The sequence below is a fragment of the Equus przewalskii genome, chromosome 18 (genome assembly GCF_037783145.1).
Source record: "Equus przewalskii isolate Varuska chromosome 18, EquPr2, whole genome shotgun sequence".
Lineage (NCBI taxonomy): Eukaryota > Metazoa > Chordata > Mammalia > Perissodactyla > Equidae > Equus > Equus przewalskii.
This window is the reverse complement of record NC_091848.1, coordinates 54687209-54703819: the sequence shown is the minus strand read 5'-3', so window position 1 is coordinate 54703819 and position 16611 is coordinate 54687209.

The window sequence follows — 16611 nt, the reverse complement described above, 5'->3', positions numbered from 1 at the left end:
GAGAAGAGTCTTCAGACTGTGATGCAGGTCTGACACCTGCGAAGCGAGAGGAAAGACAGGAAAACTGGGTAAGAGAGCTCAGACTACAGTGCAGATCTAAGAATGTCTTGGCCAGGGCAATGTGAGTTCCCCAGCAAAGGCTGACTGTTAGGAGGGTCCCACACGGACAGACGCGGCACAGCTCTAATAGTCTTGTCATACCCAGTTACTGACTGGGAGCCGAGGGGAGCTCAGCCTTGCTGAGGGCATGGTAGAGAATCTGTAGGTGCCTCAGGTGGAAACTTCCAGCTAACTGTGCTCCTTGCAGCAGATTCTCTTGAAGGAAGATCTGAGCTGCACATGTCCAAGGCCGACACGTTCAGCTTGGTTGTGGATTTTACTCCAGCTGTGTTTAGCTACTCTGATGCATTTGGGAGGAAGTGGAATGTTATATTTAAGTAGATCTGAGCATTTCCAAAGTAGTAACATGAAGAGAAGGAGGGGTAAGCAAACTGAAGCATAACCAAGCAGGTAAAATGAAGAAACATAGAAGTAAAGCTGGTTATGCAAATAAGCACCCCAGGGTACCATAGTTCTACCCATGCAAACAAGAAGCTGTCGTCCCTTTATTAAGGTAAACATCCTTAATCTCTTAATTTCCTTTGTAAGTTTGTGAGTACAAAAGTGTGAAAGAGACTTATAATGTCATATGTGTGTGTGTTTATATATAGAGAAAGAGAGAGAGAAACAGTTTCAAAATTTATCAATTGAAGTATTTTCATATGACTTAGATGAAAAAGGAGAGAGGTGAATTGTTGCTACCTGGGTGTGTTTCAACTCCCATGTGTTTCTTATACTCCTAACCACACTGAGTTTGATTTTAATTTTATATATCCATTGCCACTTTGGCCTCAAATTCCACTGAACTGCTTTGTCATATGCTCAAATGAAGAGGAGAAATTGAATGCATTGCACTTGTTCTGTTGGGAGATGATGTGTGGTCTGCAAGGTATTGCCCTGCTGTGAGAATTTGAAGGGTACTTTGGACTCTAGGGAATTTAAGGTTTATCCACTGACTTGAGGATTAAAATCCAGTTTAAGATCAGCTTCCAAACTATGGCCTACACCTGGATTCGCTCTCAGTTTGCCTCTGCTTGCCTATTCAGATCTCCACTCACTGAACGGATATTGTGGAACCAGCGAATCCTCATTTTTCTATGACTTTACCCACCAGATGCCAAGCTCTAAGGGCAAGACTGGAAGACTGGAATTTATTCCCATTTGTCCCGAGTCCATCCTCTCAGTTCTTTTCCTACCTTGACAGACAGATCTAGTTTCAGATCTGAACCTTCTTCCATGTACCTTGTCCTGCTCCAATTAACCAAAGCTATGCTTGGCTGTGTCAGAAATATTAGTAAGTAAATAATAATAGTAATTACAATTATTACCACTATCACCAGTAAGTGCCAGGAAGTCCTTTTCTAAGAGCCTTAAGAAATATACACATTCCATCCTTATAAGAATACTATATATGTTATCCTTATTTCACGGATGAGAACAATGAAGCCCGGGTCATGTAAGTTGCCTAAATTTATACAATAAATTGTGGAACCACAGAGAAAAGAAGCCGACTTCAGATTCTCTTTTAATTACTATCTTATACTCTTAGTGCTGAACATCAGATATATCAATTTATAAATATTTGGCCCACATTTTCACTACATTTATAGATTTATCTTCTTTTGAAGTTTTTCGTATTAATAGATAAAGAAACAGCAGTGTCTACTTAGAGAAAAAATAATAACTCTGTGTCTATACAGGCCATCATTAGGTACCTGTTGATTCCTTTCAGACCCTGAACACATGGCTTAGTGCTTACATTTATTGATGCTTCAAGGTAGCTATTTTTGCTTATAGCTGTAATCATAACCCTAAAGCAGACGTGTATGTAATTTTTTTTTCCTCATAGCTTCAAGTCCTATTTTCATTAGAATCATCGCTATAGGGTTTGAGGCTTTTCAGATCATAAAGCTGGCCTCCTAAATCAGAAACAGAAAGGACTCCTCCACATGATGGTGTATGCTTCCAGATGCGTATGTCAAAATAAAGCAGTATGTTTGCTAAAGAATGATTTTACCTATTTCTCTATTTCTTGGTCCAAGAGTTACACTTTCTAAAACTATATTGGAAAATTAATTACTTAAAATTGCAGAGGCTGAAAAGAAAATTGAAACCTTAGTAAAGACACTGATAGATTTTCACTGCTGAAGCAAAGCGATCGCCTTTCGCAGACACCGTGCTGTTTCTTTAACACTTCTGTAGCCGTCAATTGTAGTATCTGTTTCTGAACATTGTGAGGAAATAAGTTGCGGCATTTAAGTCAAGGATTTCATTTTAAGTAAAGTATTTTGTTTGATAAAATTAGATATAGTCTTTTCTTTCTTTGCCTCATAGTCTTTGCATTAACTGAGAGTCTATTTATTTTGTTCTACACAGAACAATTTTCTCCCACTGGATTGAACACAATAGGTTATAGAAGATTATTAATTTCACTGAAAAATTGTTGTAAAATTCAGGGTGTCGCATTAACTTTTCTGTTAGATAGGAATCTAAATCAAACAATTTGAGCAAATCATATTTGGAATAGTTTAGGAATTAGTTTTGCAGGAAAAACATCACAAAAATTTATCTTTAAACCTAGACAATATTTCTTACAACATGTAAACTGACCATTTCCAAAACACTTTTGAATTTGACATGAATACTCTGGGTATGGAGAAATAACAAAAGTAAAAAAATCCTTTCATATGTGTATTCTATATTTCTTACATATCATGTAACTGATCTTGAATTGGCAAACCAAGTGGAAAGGAATACAGAAATTATTCATGTAATACGGCAGTGCTCAAAATTAGCCAATAATAACCGTATTATTATAATAACACTAAGAAACTATTGGGAAGATAGTTTAACTTCTTATATGCAGTAAATTATCTAGTAGGTTCTCCCTTCACAGCTTTCATATGTGTTTCTTCCTTTATGCTATTAATATCATCTTAGTCAGGCCTTGATAACTTGGCATTTATGTAACTTGAATAAACTTATATTTAACACCACCAAACTCTTGCTACTTTCAGACTGCTTCCTGGTGGATATTTTAAAAACATCACTTTCATTTGGTGTCTTTATTCAAAATTCCTTATCCCCTAGTTCCCGCTCAGTCTCACTTGATTGACTGCTCCTTGCCCAGCACACGTCAGGAAGGCCAGCTTCACTGTGTGCCCACTGATGTTCTGATCCGTTGCTGCTATTGCTTATGCTTTTGCTCAGATAAGCCAAATGCTGCCTTTGCTTTATGTCCAATACCGTATCCATTTCCTCCATAAAGTCTTACCCATTGATTTGTCTCTGTTACTATTTTTTCTTCTCTGAATTCCTAAACCCACCTACATTGTATACCTAGCTGGGCTCTAGTTTGCATTGTTTTCTAGTTGCTTCATGTACCATATTATTTCTCCAAGTAGGTTATTTGTCTTAGGATATTATTATAATCTCTACCAAGGCTTGTTGAACACAAAGAAACAAATAGATATTTAAGTAATTGTAAAACATTCTAATAATTTGTGATCTACCACAGTAATAACATTTGTTAAAATACAGTATCATGCGGCATAAGACAACAAGTGGTTAAACGTTCAAGGTATCCACAGTTTTTTAAAGACCATCCCATTATAGATTGATATGTATAATTAGCTCCGTCTTACTCTTACATTTCTTCCAAGTAAGATAGCATCCTGAATTAAACCTTGAAAATTGATGATTAAGTTTAAACATCACATATCCAAAATCTCATAAGGTGAGTAAAATATTATTCAGCAATAATTTTTCATTTATTATGTTAATCAAATAAGGAAAATATAGCACTCAGCTTTTGCTTCTTAATTTTTTATGTTTTACATGCAATTTTGAAAAGCTGATAAGTTGTGGACCTGCCCACTACTTCCCCCCTCTGCAAATCTGATGTACGTAAACACACACAATATTCTCATGCCATTTGCTTTGGTTTATATTGGAAATAGATTTCCTTAGTAAAAAATAAAAGTCAATTTAAAAAAATATTGCCATACTCCAAGTCTGAGATGAAAATAATGGCTTCCTTTAAAAAAAGACATAAATGCAAATTGGGCAAGTAAAACCCAAAAGAGGGAAATTAATTCTGCTTAAAAGTATATTTAAATGAGTAAGTTGCTGGTATTTGACTTCAATAAGAAGTTGGTATTTTGGATTTGAGTTTGACACGGCAAAGCTCATGTCATCTTTAATATCCAATTGAGCTTTTTAGCTTTTCATTTTGATGATAATAGAAGTGGGTAATCTGATTCACAGAGGTTCATAGACGGACGTCAGATCAGATTGCCTATAGCTCATGTTGCCAAGCAAGGGTTAGCTTGTGTCAAGGAATTCTTGATTTTTTTCCAAGGCACTCTGGGTCAGATTCATGTTAGATTATTTCTTTTCTTTTCAAATGAATGAGGTCATACATATTTGCAATGTGGCATTATTCATGTTATTTCAGCAAGAAAATATTTAAATCTACACTTTAATTTTAAAATGTTATGAGAATTAAATTTCAGAAAGGTCCTGCATTATTTTCTGGTATTTGCAAACTTCTGCCTATTGAGAAACTGTCTAGTCCCTCTGATTCTTGATTTTAGCCTAAGAAGCACTCCCTCCAGTCGTGGAGAGTTCAGATAGTTGTCTCTGTTGATTCTATTAATATTAGCATTAATATCTTACTAATAAGATACTTATTTGCCTCTTTCACTCTCATTTTCACCTTAATTTTTCATGTCACCTCCATCTTCCTTTGGTACCACCAAAGATCAAGGGAATAGTGATAAAAGCTGAGTGTTCAAGCAATTGTCAAATGGATGCACCAAACCCATATGGAGAATGGGCTTTCCAGAGACTTGTCTATGCAGTGATGGTGTCAGATACAACCAGTGCGAAGACAGGGATTCATCACCACCCAGTTTATTCATTCTCCCCATGACTATTTTATTTAGAATCCTGATAGGTCTGAAAGTCATCAAATGTTCTTTATTGGCAACTCATACATCCTCTTATAATCTTATTCTTTCTCTGCTTTAAAAGATCAAAATTGAGACTTATGGACGGCATATTATGCAGTTTGGTTGAACTTCAGCTTTTTCTTTTCTTGTTTGTTTTGGCCTCTCTCATCTCTGTGATCACACAAATCATAAATGTTGTACAACCTCCTTCTGTAAGTCACTACTGCAGAATAACTTACTGATCGAACATGCAGTCCTCAGTTCACTAACTTGGCACAAACCATTTCCGACAGCATTGTAAGTTTGTCTATACATATATACATGTATACAGAAACATGTAATAGTTTTGCCTAAAGCATATTTAATATAATTTCCTTATGATCAACTCTACCCCAAAAATGCTCCCCTCACATGTCCCATGGTTCACTTAAATTTCCATTATCCTTATATAAAAGATCACCTTTAATTTCCTACATTCTTTTCTTCTAAGTATTTCCCATCAATGTCCTTATAAATCCTCTTCTATTTTAGCCAAAGATTTTGTGAAGCATCAATAAAGATGACAGCTGAGACTGTTTTGAAAGATTTACCTCATTTCTATGGCAAATTTATCTGCCATTTATAGCCAATCCATGAATGTGCTTTTCCCTGACACATTATTCTGAGAATTGACTTTTGTATTTTTTCAAAAATACTAAGCTCCATGCTGTGGTAGTTGAATGTGGGTTCAGGCAACTTACTCCTATAGGATCAGTCATACCCTGAGCTCTAGGCTGAAATTGGCATTCAGTGAATGGTGATTCCTAAAGCACTGTCTGAGGAATTCTGGGGCTCCCTGAGACCCATTCAGGGAGTCTGCAATGTCAAAAGAATTTTCACAATAATACTCAGGAGGATTTTTTCTTTAACTCTCATTTTCTCATCAGTGAACAGTGGAGTTTTCCAGAAGTTATGTAATTTGGTATTGCAACAGAGGGAATGCAGAAACAGGTATGAAAAATGAGCTGCATCTGTTAAAAGAGACATTAAGGAGAATTGTTAAACATAAACAATGCTGCTCTTCACTCTAATTTTTTTGTTGTTTGGAGAAGTACAGATATTTTTTTATAAAATGTATAATTTATGTTAAAATGTGATGGCTTTATTAATGTTAATTTTTAAATGAAATAATAGTTTTTACTTTCTAATACAGTTAATTATAGGCATAGTTTGTATAAACCAAAGCTCTTTGGAATCCTCAATATCTTTTAAGAGCGTAAGAGGGTCCTGAAGCCAAGTGTTTGAGAAACGCTGTTATAGAGGCTGCCCACTCTCTTCTCACATCGTTAAGTGTAGCCAATGTTCTACATGCAAATGGAGAACAACCTGGAAAGCCAGCTCTGGTCAGTACCAAATCCAAGTATTTGTCTGGGTCCTACGTCCAGCGGGGTTTCTTGGTCATCTGATCTACATTCTTGTTTGCCTGGACTTTTGACACTGGCTGAGTCCTCTGTACTTTGAAAACTTGTTTTATGCCCTCCTCTGGCTTATTCCTTTTGAGTTTACTTTCTTGGCTCCACTGTTGCTGTGGTTTCAGGAGAAAGATACTCTTTTATCAAAACAAGCCTGAGGAACTCTTACCTGTATTCAGCTAAGAAGAGTATACACATTCTGCCTGCATGTGCACGTTAGGAATTAGGAGTAATTGACATCGCCAGTAATTGTGGATCTAACAGAGTTGACAGTTCCCCTTCAACAGTATCCCTGATGTGTTTACTGACTCTGGTTTTCTCCCCTATGTCCAAGTTCCAACGTTCCTCTGTGACTGAGGTTCTTCCTTGCCCTCCTGTCTAATTCATTCTGCCCTTGCTCTCACCCTCCAGTATTTCTGCCGATTGGTGTCCTGCCCCGGTGTCTAGTCCTTGCAGGTGGATTCTCACCACCTGTAATTAGAAGTTCCCGATGATCCCTAGTTTAGCCCTTTCTTGTTCCAGCCTGTTGCTAAAACACCTTATTTTCCACAAATTGAACATATTCAAGAAAATCAAAATCCAGATCAAGAAACAGAACACCACCGGCATCCCAGAATCCCACTTTGTCTACCTCCAGTCACTATTGCAATAGTAATGCCACTTTCCTGTCTTCTAACCGTGTAGATAAGTTTGCTTATGTTGGAAATTTATATATATAGGGTAAAGTAATATGAACTCTTTTCTATATAACTTCTTTAACAGTTATTGTTTGTGAATTATCCATATTTTTGCGTATAGTTGCATTGTTCATTCTCATTTCCACATACAATTCCATTGTGAGAAAATACTGCAATTTATGTGACCATTCCATTGTTTAGCTCATTTGTGGTTTCTGAATAATACGACTATGAACATTGTAGTATTTCTTTTTCCATGAACATATGCATGAATTTCTCTTGGTTATATGCTTAGGACTAGAATTACTAGCTCATAGAATATGCTTATGTTCAGCTACATACAGGAAATTCTATCAGCAGCATTTCAAAGTGATTGCACAAATTTGTGCTCCCATGAGTACTGTGAGAGAGTTCCAACTCTGCCATATCCTTTCCAGCACTTGCTTTCTTCTGTCGTCTTTGATGTAGCGTAGTAGTAACACATTGTGATTCAATTTGCATTTCTCGGAATAATGATGTTGAGCGTCTTTTCATATATTTATTAACCATTTGGATACCCCTTTTTGTACTTGTCCGAGTATTTTGCCCATGTTTTCCTTTCGGTTTGCTTATCCTTTTCTTATTGATTTATAGTGCTCTATATATTCTGGACTTAAGCCCTTTGTCAGATAAATGTGTTTCAAATATTTTGTCTCACTTTGTGGGTTAACTATTTATCCTTTCAGGTTGATTTTTAATGAATGAAAGCTCTTAATTTTCATATTTTCGAATCTGTTACTGTTTTCTTTTACAATTAGCTCCCTGTTTTAGAAATCTTTTCTTACCCAAGGGTCAGAAAGATGTTTTTCCGTTTTCTTCTTAAAATTTTGTTTTACTTTTTATCTTACTGTTTTTTTAGTAAATTTTAAAATTTATTTAAACTTTATTTTACTTTTTTAATTTAAAATGTGATTCTTTAGATTGCAATCCATGTGAGATTGATTTTTGTGTATGGCATGAGATAGGTAATCTGTCCACATGCAAATCTAATCCAGCAACATTTCTTTTAAAGATCATTGTTTCCACTGCCCTGTAGTATCTTCTTTGTTGTAAGTTGGTTGATTCTGATTCCAGCTCTTTTTTTTTCCCATTGTCCTATCTGTCTTTTCTTGTGCCAATCCCATCCTGTTTTACAAATATAGCTTTCTAATAGATTGCCATAAATAAGTAGTATAAGTCTTGTTGGTTTGTTCTTCATTTTTGCTTTATGTATTCTTGACCCTTCATGTTTCCATATAGATTTACAACCATCTTTACAATTTTCATGAAAATAAATGTTATTTGGGATTTTGCTTGGCATTGCTATAGATTGATTTGGGGAGAATTGGCATATTTAAAACATCAAGTACCTGAAGCCATGCATTGTGTTATAATAATGAAGTTCGATTCTTTAAAAGTTATCTTATTGCAGTCATATTGGCTTACAACATTGTATAAATTTCAGGTGTACATCACTATATTTCAGTTTCCCCATAGACTGAATCGTGTTCGCCACCAACAGTCCAGCTTTTATCCATCACCATACACATGTGTCCTTTTCGCCTTTTGCTGTCTCTCACCCGTTTCTCCTCTGGGCACCACTAATCTATTCTCCTTATTTATGTGTTTGTTTATCTTCCACATATGAGTGAAATAATTTGGTATTTGTCTTTCTTTGTCTGACTTATTTTGATATCTTTTCTGTATATAGACTGATTCAGTTTTTTTTTCTCTTCATTTCAGAGATTCATTCTATTGCCACCTTTTTTTTTCAAGAATTCAACAGTCTTAATGTTTTACCTTTTAACTCCATGAACCTAACTAGAGTTTCACACTGGACCATAGACAGTTGGTTGGTATTAATACCCCTGCTTTCCTTATTTCTTTAACAAAAGTTTAATTTCCTACTGCCTTCTGTGAGTTCTATTTTATTAAAAGCATTTACCACAGAAGGTGGTTGAGGAAATTCTAATATTTCTCATTTAGTAATTCTAATAAGTTTTAGACAGAGATAGGCTTTCTCTTATTTGACCTCAAGCTGATTATTGACGTATCTATCACTCACACATCCAGGAATGTACTTACCTTCTTGTTTCCTGCTTCTCATTTTATCCTTCTCCAGCGGCCTGTACCTCTGTCTCCATAACCATTCGGTATCACTGGCTCCCTCTAGTGTTCCCTCAGGGTCATTGGTAGAGGTAACAGCGATGTAGTTCCCTTACCTACAATCCTGCGAACAAGTTTTCCTAACTTCACCTCACTCAACTCCACGAGGGGCATGCGACCTTGGATTTTCTGCTAGGGACACAGTCAAAGCTCCTGGCCTTCCACTATGCATGTCTATTACTTTATGAATGAAGTGAATTTGCACCATGTTTTATTATAGTCTTTTCTGACTCTTCTTCTGATTTGCACGTTTTAGGCTTTTTAACACTCGGATCAATATCTGGGTAGTGTCCTTAAGGAGTAATGACAGATGAAGTAGTTAATTTCTTCCCTTTCCCACTTTAATGATAATATTGGACTACCAAGTCTTTTGTAGGAACTCCATTAATTTTCTTACAAATTTAATCTCTTTCCCAATATTAACGTTAAGCTGAGAAATTCTCTTTTCTTTCTATGTACTCTTTCTGTGTTGATTTTTTTTTTTTTTACCAGTCATAATTCCAATGGGAGGTAATAAATAAATCTGGCACTGAGATCTGGATGCTCTCTTATCCTCTTGGTAGGAGGACAAAGAAAGGCAAACACAGTCTGGAGTACAGCCTGAGATTCTGCATTTCCAACAAGTTCTCAGGTGACGTCTGTGCTACTGGTCCACAGGCCACACTTTAAGCAGCCAGGGGGCCAGAAAATGAGGGATGAACAAAGGGGTTAGGCAGTGGTTCTTGACCTTGGGTATACATCAAAATCACCTTAAAAGAATAAGAAAGGCAAATAAATTGGAGGGGTCCCTGAATTACTACCAAGTCTTGAGTTAGTGGCCCATTGGGGGAAACTCCATTTTGACTATCATATAATCAGTTCTGCTAAGCTGTTGTCCTTATCATTTCCATAGTCTCAGTGCTGCGTTCCATGTTACTGTGGGAGAAGGAATAATGTCTCCTGTTTATATTTATCGTTCACTGGTTTTTACTGAACCTTAGAAGAAGATACTATATTCAGGTTGTTAATGGATTGAATGCCAAAGACTTCACCGAATTGTGGGTCAGCGCTCATAACCAAAGTTTAGTTGAGTGATATCACGATTGAATGAGATTTTCTCCAAGTCCCCCAAAAAGCATCAAGATGACAATGCGAGCCAGATTTTGTTATAAATAGAGGCCACAAGCTCTCTAATGAGTCTCCATCCTCCTTGCTTGATGGTTTGAGTTTTTCCAAAGCTGTTACCAGTAGGTTTTTATTTATTGTTCTCACAATTTTCCTCACTTTTCCATACATTAGTTGTTGATAAGATCTGTTTCCTGTTTCATGACACAAAGCTGTTTGTGCACCAAAACATCAGCAACCATTTGGACATCAAAATTTCACCTGTTCCCCCTTTTCCGTATTCTGTTTGGACCCAAACACTGCTTTGATTTTACTTTTTTATTGAGTCAAGGGTCTTTATGTAGACCCCACACCCCACTCCAGTGAAACCCGTCTGCTGCTACAGCGTCTCTGACACTGGGTCATTTTAGCCTAAGTGTGTAACTGATGGAAAGACTCACAAGATACACTATGTTCCCTCATTGTTTTAATAAGTTTTCCCATTTGATTTCATTTGATTTTTATTTTTAGTAGACTGTCTTTTTTACAGCACTTTTAGGTTCACAGCAAAACTGAGCAGAAGATATAGATTTCCTGTGTACTCCTTTCCCCACACGTGCATAGCTTCCCCCATTATCAACATCCTTCACCAGAGTGGTACGTTTATTACAATTGATGAACCAGCTTTGACAGGTCATTATCATCCAGAGTCCATAGTTTACTTTTGGGTTTACTCTTGCCGGTGTACAATCAATGGCTTTGGATAATAAATAATGACATGTATCCACCATTATAGGATTATACAGAATAGTTTCACTGAAAATCCTTTGTGTTTCACCTGTTAGTCCCTCTCTTTCCCCTAGCCTCTGACAATCACTGATATTTTTACCATCTCCATAGTTTTGCCTTTTTCAGAATGTCAAAGAATTGGAATCATACGAATAGCCCTTTCAGATTGGCTGCTTTCACCTTGTAATGTGCATTTAAGTTTCCTCCATGTCTTTTTATGACTTGATAGCTCATTTCTTTTTAGCACAGAATAATATTCCATTATCTGAATGCACCACGGTTTATTTATCCATTCACCTACTGACGGAGCATGAAACTCATATTGTTTTGTACGAAACAAATTCTTCTTTATTCTTTAGTAAAAATTGCAAAGTTAGATAACTTCCTCCTGGAGACAAAGGCATATACAATTTGTCTCACTAAGGAAACCAATGCAAAATTCGAATGGGGAACCTGCAGCAAATTATGACTTTGAAATGAGATTATTATTTAAAATATTCATTTATTTTATTTACTTATGCTCTGTGTTTTAAAAATGTGAAAAAGAAAATACGAAAATACAAAGAATGGGTCTGGAGATTTCAGTTGGACAAACATTTATTGGTTTTTTTCCTTTGTACTGTCAAGCAGCTTCATGGCAGACTACATTTCAACCAATTTTGCCACATGTAGATAGAGTCTATGTATCAGTTTTGGTAATAGAATCTGCATGGATTTTAAATTGAAGGCTACTACTTTTTGGAAGAGAAACATTTAAGTGGTAAATAAATAATACAAAGCATCACAAAGAAATATCACCTCTGATTTGGTTTCTATATGTTAAAGCAGAAACAGAAATCACGAACAAGGTTATTTCTAAGAAGTAATAACACCCAGGAAAACAACTTTGATTTATTCATTCTTCTGACTTCTTGATTGGAAAATTGGTTTTCTGTCCTTGTTTTTTATTTTTTAAGTTGTAAAAGGCAAACAACAGAAAATCCAGCTGATTAAAATATATGATTACTAAAAATGAGCTAGAATTATTTAAAATAGACTTACCCTTATTAGAAAGTTTAAGGTACATTTGTATCTATGTGAACCAGATGAATAGTTGAATAACCTGATAGACTATACTTTTTGTTTTAATGAATATAATTTGAATGGAATCTCAGTAGCCCATTCCCTTTGAGGAATAACAGAGAAGGAAAAGAAATGTTCCAATAAATGACATTCTACCTTTGGCAACTTCCATCAGACTGCATAGGCTTTTGGAAACTTCCTTCCATTCACGTTATTATTACATGAGATGTTAAAGCCAATTAAAAACAAAAAATACCCTTCACTGGCCTACCTTAAACTGTTCACAAATTTGCAGTGGTGCCAGTAGTTACATAAAGGAGACCATACAGAAAGTTTACCTATGTAAAAATACAACATTCATGTCTATATTTGTGGAAATAGCATATAAGCCACCCAATGCTAAACCAGAAATTATATGATTCTTTTTCCTTGACTCTCCTTATTAATGGATTTAGGCTTTGGATTATCTGTATAAACTATCTCCAACTCATTGCTTTATTCAACTCACTTGCACAGACTTCAAAATATTATTATTGAAGAAAAATAGAAGCCAATAAGAACAGAAATGTTATTTTGTACAAATGTCAAATTCTTAGTAGGAGGCTTCAGAATGTATTCTACTATGGGAGCTGAGCTGTGTTTTGTTTTGTGTTTTGTTTTCAGGTTATTCTCCTTCAGCGTTTTATCGGTTGCCTATTACCACTGCTCGTTTGGCCATATTAGATTTTCAACATTTACAGTGGAATTTATATCATGTTCATCTTTATATTCCTGTTCTTACATATAGGTTATAACATGCCTAGAAGAATACTTTATACCATAAGTGCGCAATCAGTGTATGTTTTGCAGAGGTGGATTTCAGCATAAATGGACGTGTCAAATCTTATTTTAGACTTCAAGTTGGAAAAACTGTTCTTTGTAACACAGATGCAGTAACATAGGGTAACACAATATATATGATAAAGTAATTTAATATCAAATATAATTCAATACCAATTCAAAACAATACAAATTTTATAGAGTAAGAAGAAGAAAAAATTAGCAGGGCAATGTTTCTGGCATATAGAAAAAAATAGTACTAACATGCTCTCCGATTTAGCAAGGCAACTTTATTCCGTTATTCATCATTGATGAATGATTACAACTTCATGTTCACAGAAAGTAACTTACTTATCTGTGTCTCAATAGGTATTTAACCCTTCCTTTTCCATTGCATGTGAAACAGCCAGTTCAATAATTTTCCTAATGGAGTCAAATAACTACAATTTGATTATCTCTCTCTCTCTCTCCCCATTTCGGTGGCAAAGTCCATAATTCAGACATGTCGAGCAAACCTGATAACATGCAGCTATTTTGGACTTTCACCAACATTATAGTAATAATGTTCTGTACATTTTCTGCTGGATCTTTCAGTCTGCCTCGGTTAAACAAACAAAAAAGCCATTACCAGCAAGCGTAGTGTGGATGCATTAGACAAAGCTGAAATGAAGATTTGCTGAAGGATGGCTTATATGGGCATAGCTGGCAGAATAGCTCCCAAGAGTAGAATTATAAAAGATGGAAACTCAGGCAATTCCTCCTATAAATGTTTTAATACTAACAAAAAAAATCTTGCACTATATCAGGTATTTCTTGAACAGTATTCACAAGTACAGGGCATAAGAGAATATAATTCAAGAATCTGTGAACATAAATTATGTTACCCTAACTCCAAATTCATGATTTGATAGTAATCTTATATTTCAAAGAAAATAACTATTATTTTATAAAATTTAAATCTCCCTTAAAGAGGTATATTCAAGTTAATACTGTGATTCAATAGTTTAAAAATTGCATAAATAAAGAAGAGCTTTGTAAAGTGCAAAACACCATAAAATCAGTAGTTTATAGTTTACAAAGCCTTTTTGCATTTTCATTGTTTTTTTTAGCATAATATTACTCAGGTTTCTTTCCTGCATGCAGAGGTATCTCCTACCCCTGCTCCTTTCAGGATAATCAGCATCTTTCTTTTCACTCAAGCTGTCAGACTGGGCAAAACTTTTGACTTTCCACCCTCCTTTAATCCTCAAATTTAACCTAACAGACGTAAATCTCATTTTCCCTTTAAATTATTTGACATTTTCTTTCCTACTTATTTTCCATGATTTATCAAATCCTTTTCGATTTGTATCTATGTTATTACAATCATTTTTTAATTGAGGTATAATTGACATATAACATATTAGTTTCAGGTGTATAACCTAATGATTCCATATTTGCATGTATTGTGAAATGATTACCACGATAAGTCTAGTTAACATCTGTCACCACACATAGTTACAAAATTCTTTTTCTTGTGATGATAACTTTTAAGATCCACTCTCTTAAGAACTTTCAAATATCTTATACACTATTATTAAGTATAGTCACCATGCTGTACATTACATCCCCAGGACTTATTTTATATCAGAAAGTTTGTACCTTTTGACCACCGTCACTAATTTCTCGTCCCCCCACTGCCACCTGTGGCAACCACCAGTCTGTTCTCTGTATCAATGAGCTAGTTTTTTAAAATTCTGTGTGTAAGTGAGATCATACCTTGTTTGTTTTTCTCTGATTTATTTCACTTAGCATAATGCCCTGAAGGACCATACATGTGATCAATGGCAAAATTTCATTCTTTTTATAGCTAAATGATACTCCATTGCATGTATACACCACATCTTTTTCTATTCATCCGCTGATGGACACTCAGGTTGCTTTCATGTCTTGGCTATTGTAAATAATGCTGCAATGAACATAGGGATGCAGATACCTTTTTGTTTTTGTTTGAGGAAGATTAGCCCTGAGCTAACAGCTGTTGCCAATCCTCCTCTTTTTGCTGAGGAAGACTGGCCCTGAGCTAAAATTCATGCCCATCTTGCTCTACTTTATACGTGGGATGCCTACCACAGCGTGGTGTGCCAAGCAGCGCCCTGTCCGCACCCGGGATCCGAGATGGCGAACCCCGGGACGCCAACGTGGAACGTGAGAACTTTGCCGCGCCACCAGACTGGCCCCACGTGCAGATACCTTTTTGAAAGAGTGATTTCGTTTTCTTCAAATAAATATCCAGAAGTGGACTAGCTGGACCATATAGTAGTTTTATTCTTAAATTTTTGAGGAACCTACGTACTGATTTCCATAGTGGCTGCACCAGTTTACATTCCCACCAACAGTGCACAAGGGTTCCGTTTCCTCCACATCCTGCCAGCACTTGTTCTCTCTTGTCTTTGGTGGCAGCCATTCTGACAGGCGTGAGATGATCTTACATCTTATATACTTGTATCTACAGTATTGCAGTTACGTTTCTAATTGTTCTCCTCACTTCAATCTTGCTTCCATCAATGAGCAGAATATGCCCTTTTGAATGATCTGATTCAGCATTTCTCAAAATTAAATGTATGTAGAAATCACCTGCTGATTTTGTTAAAGTGCAGGTTTGAGTTGAACAGATTTGGAATGGAGCCTGAGCTTCTGCATTTACAAGCTCACACATGATGCTGGTAATGTTTTGCAGATAACACTCTGAGAAGCAAGAATCTTAGTAAAACCTTAATTGCTAATGTTATTCCCTTAAATTCCTCAGGGCAACCCATCCCTGTTGGAATGGAGTCAACCTACTTGAGCGTGGAATACAAAGTTATTCAGGATCTTCATCGACATATCCTTGATATTTACAACCTTTTCTTTTAAGCTCTCCTCTTTCTCAGCCACAAGTTTTAATATGTAACCTACCAATATCAAACATGAGTACATCCCCCCAAAATGAAGTTGAGTCATGCCTACATGGTTGTTGACTCACACTTGTCCTTGCCTAGGACTTTTTCATTGCCAGTTTGTCTTGTCCATCAAGGCTCATTTTAATTGTTACCTCCTCCAGTTGGCAACTTGAAACTTGGGTTGATTATTCTTATACACACTCCCTTGTCACTCTGGGTTGACTACTATGACAGCACTTAAGATTGTTGTGAAATTATTCAGAAGTATTTATCCCATTGGTTTGTGAGTTCGAGGCCATGACACTTTCATCTTTGCGTCCCACAGGCTTAGCCAAGGTACTGATACATAATAAGAGGTAATAAATATTTGCCTAACTCAACTGAAGTTATATGAGATCAATTCTGAATTTTGTCCAAATTACACATGTAACTGAAGTATTGCTGGAACAAGCAGGACATTTTAAGTGAAGTTTTTTCATAATATTCACTTATTTCCATCTTCTTGCTTTTGTGGTTTTTGGTAGTGTCCTTTTGTTAATTCCTAATATTGGCTATTTGTGCCCTCTTTCTGTTT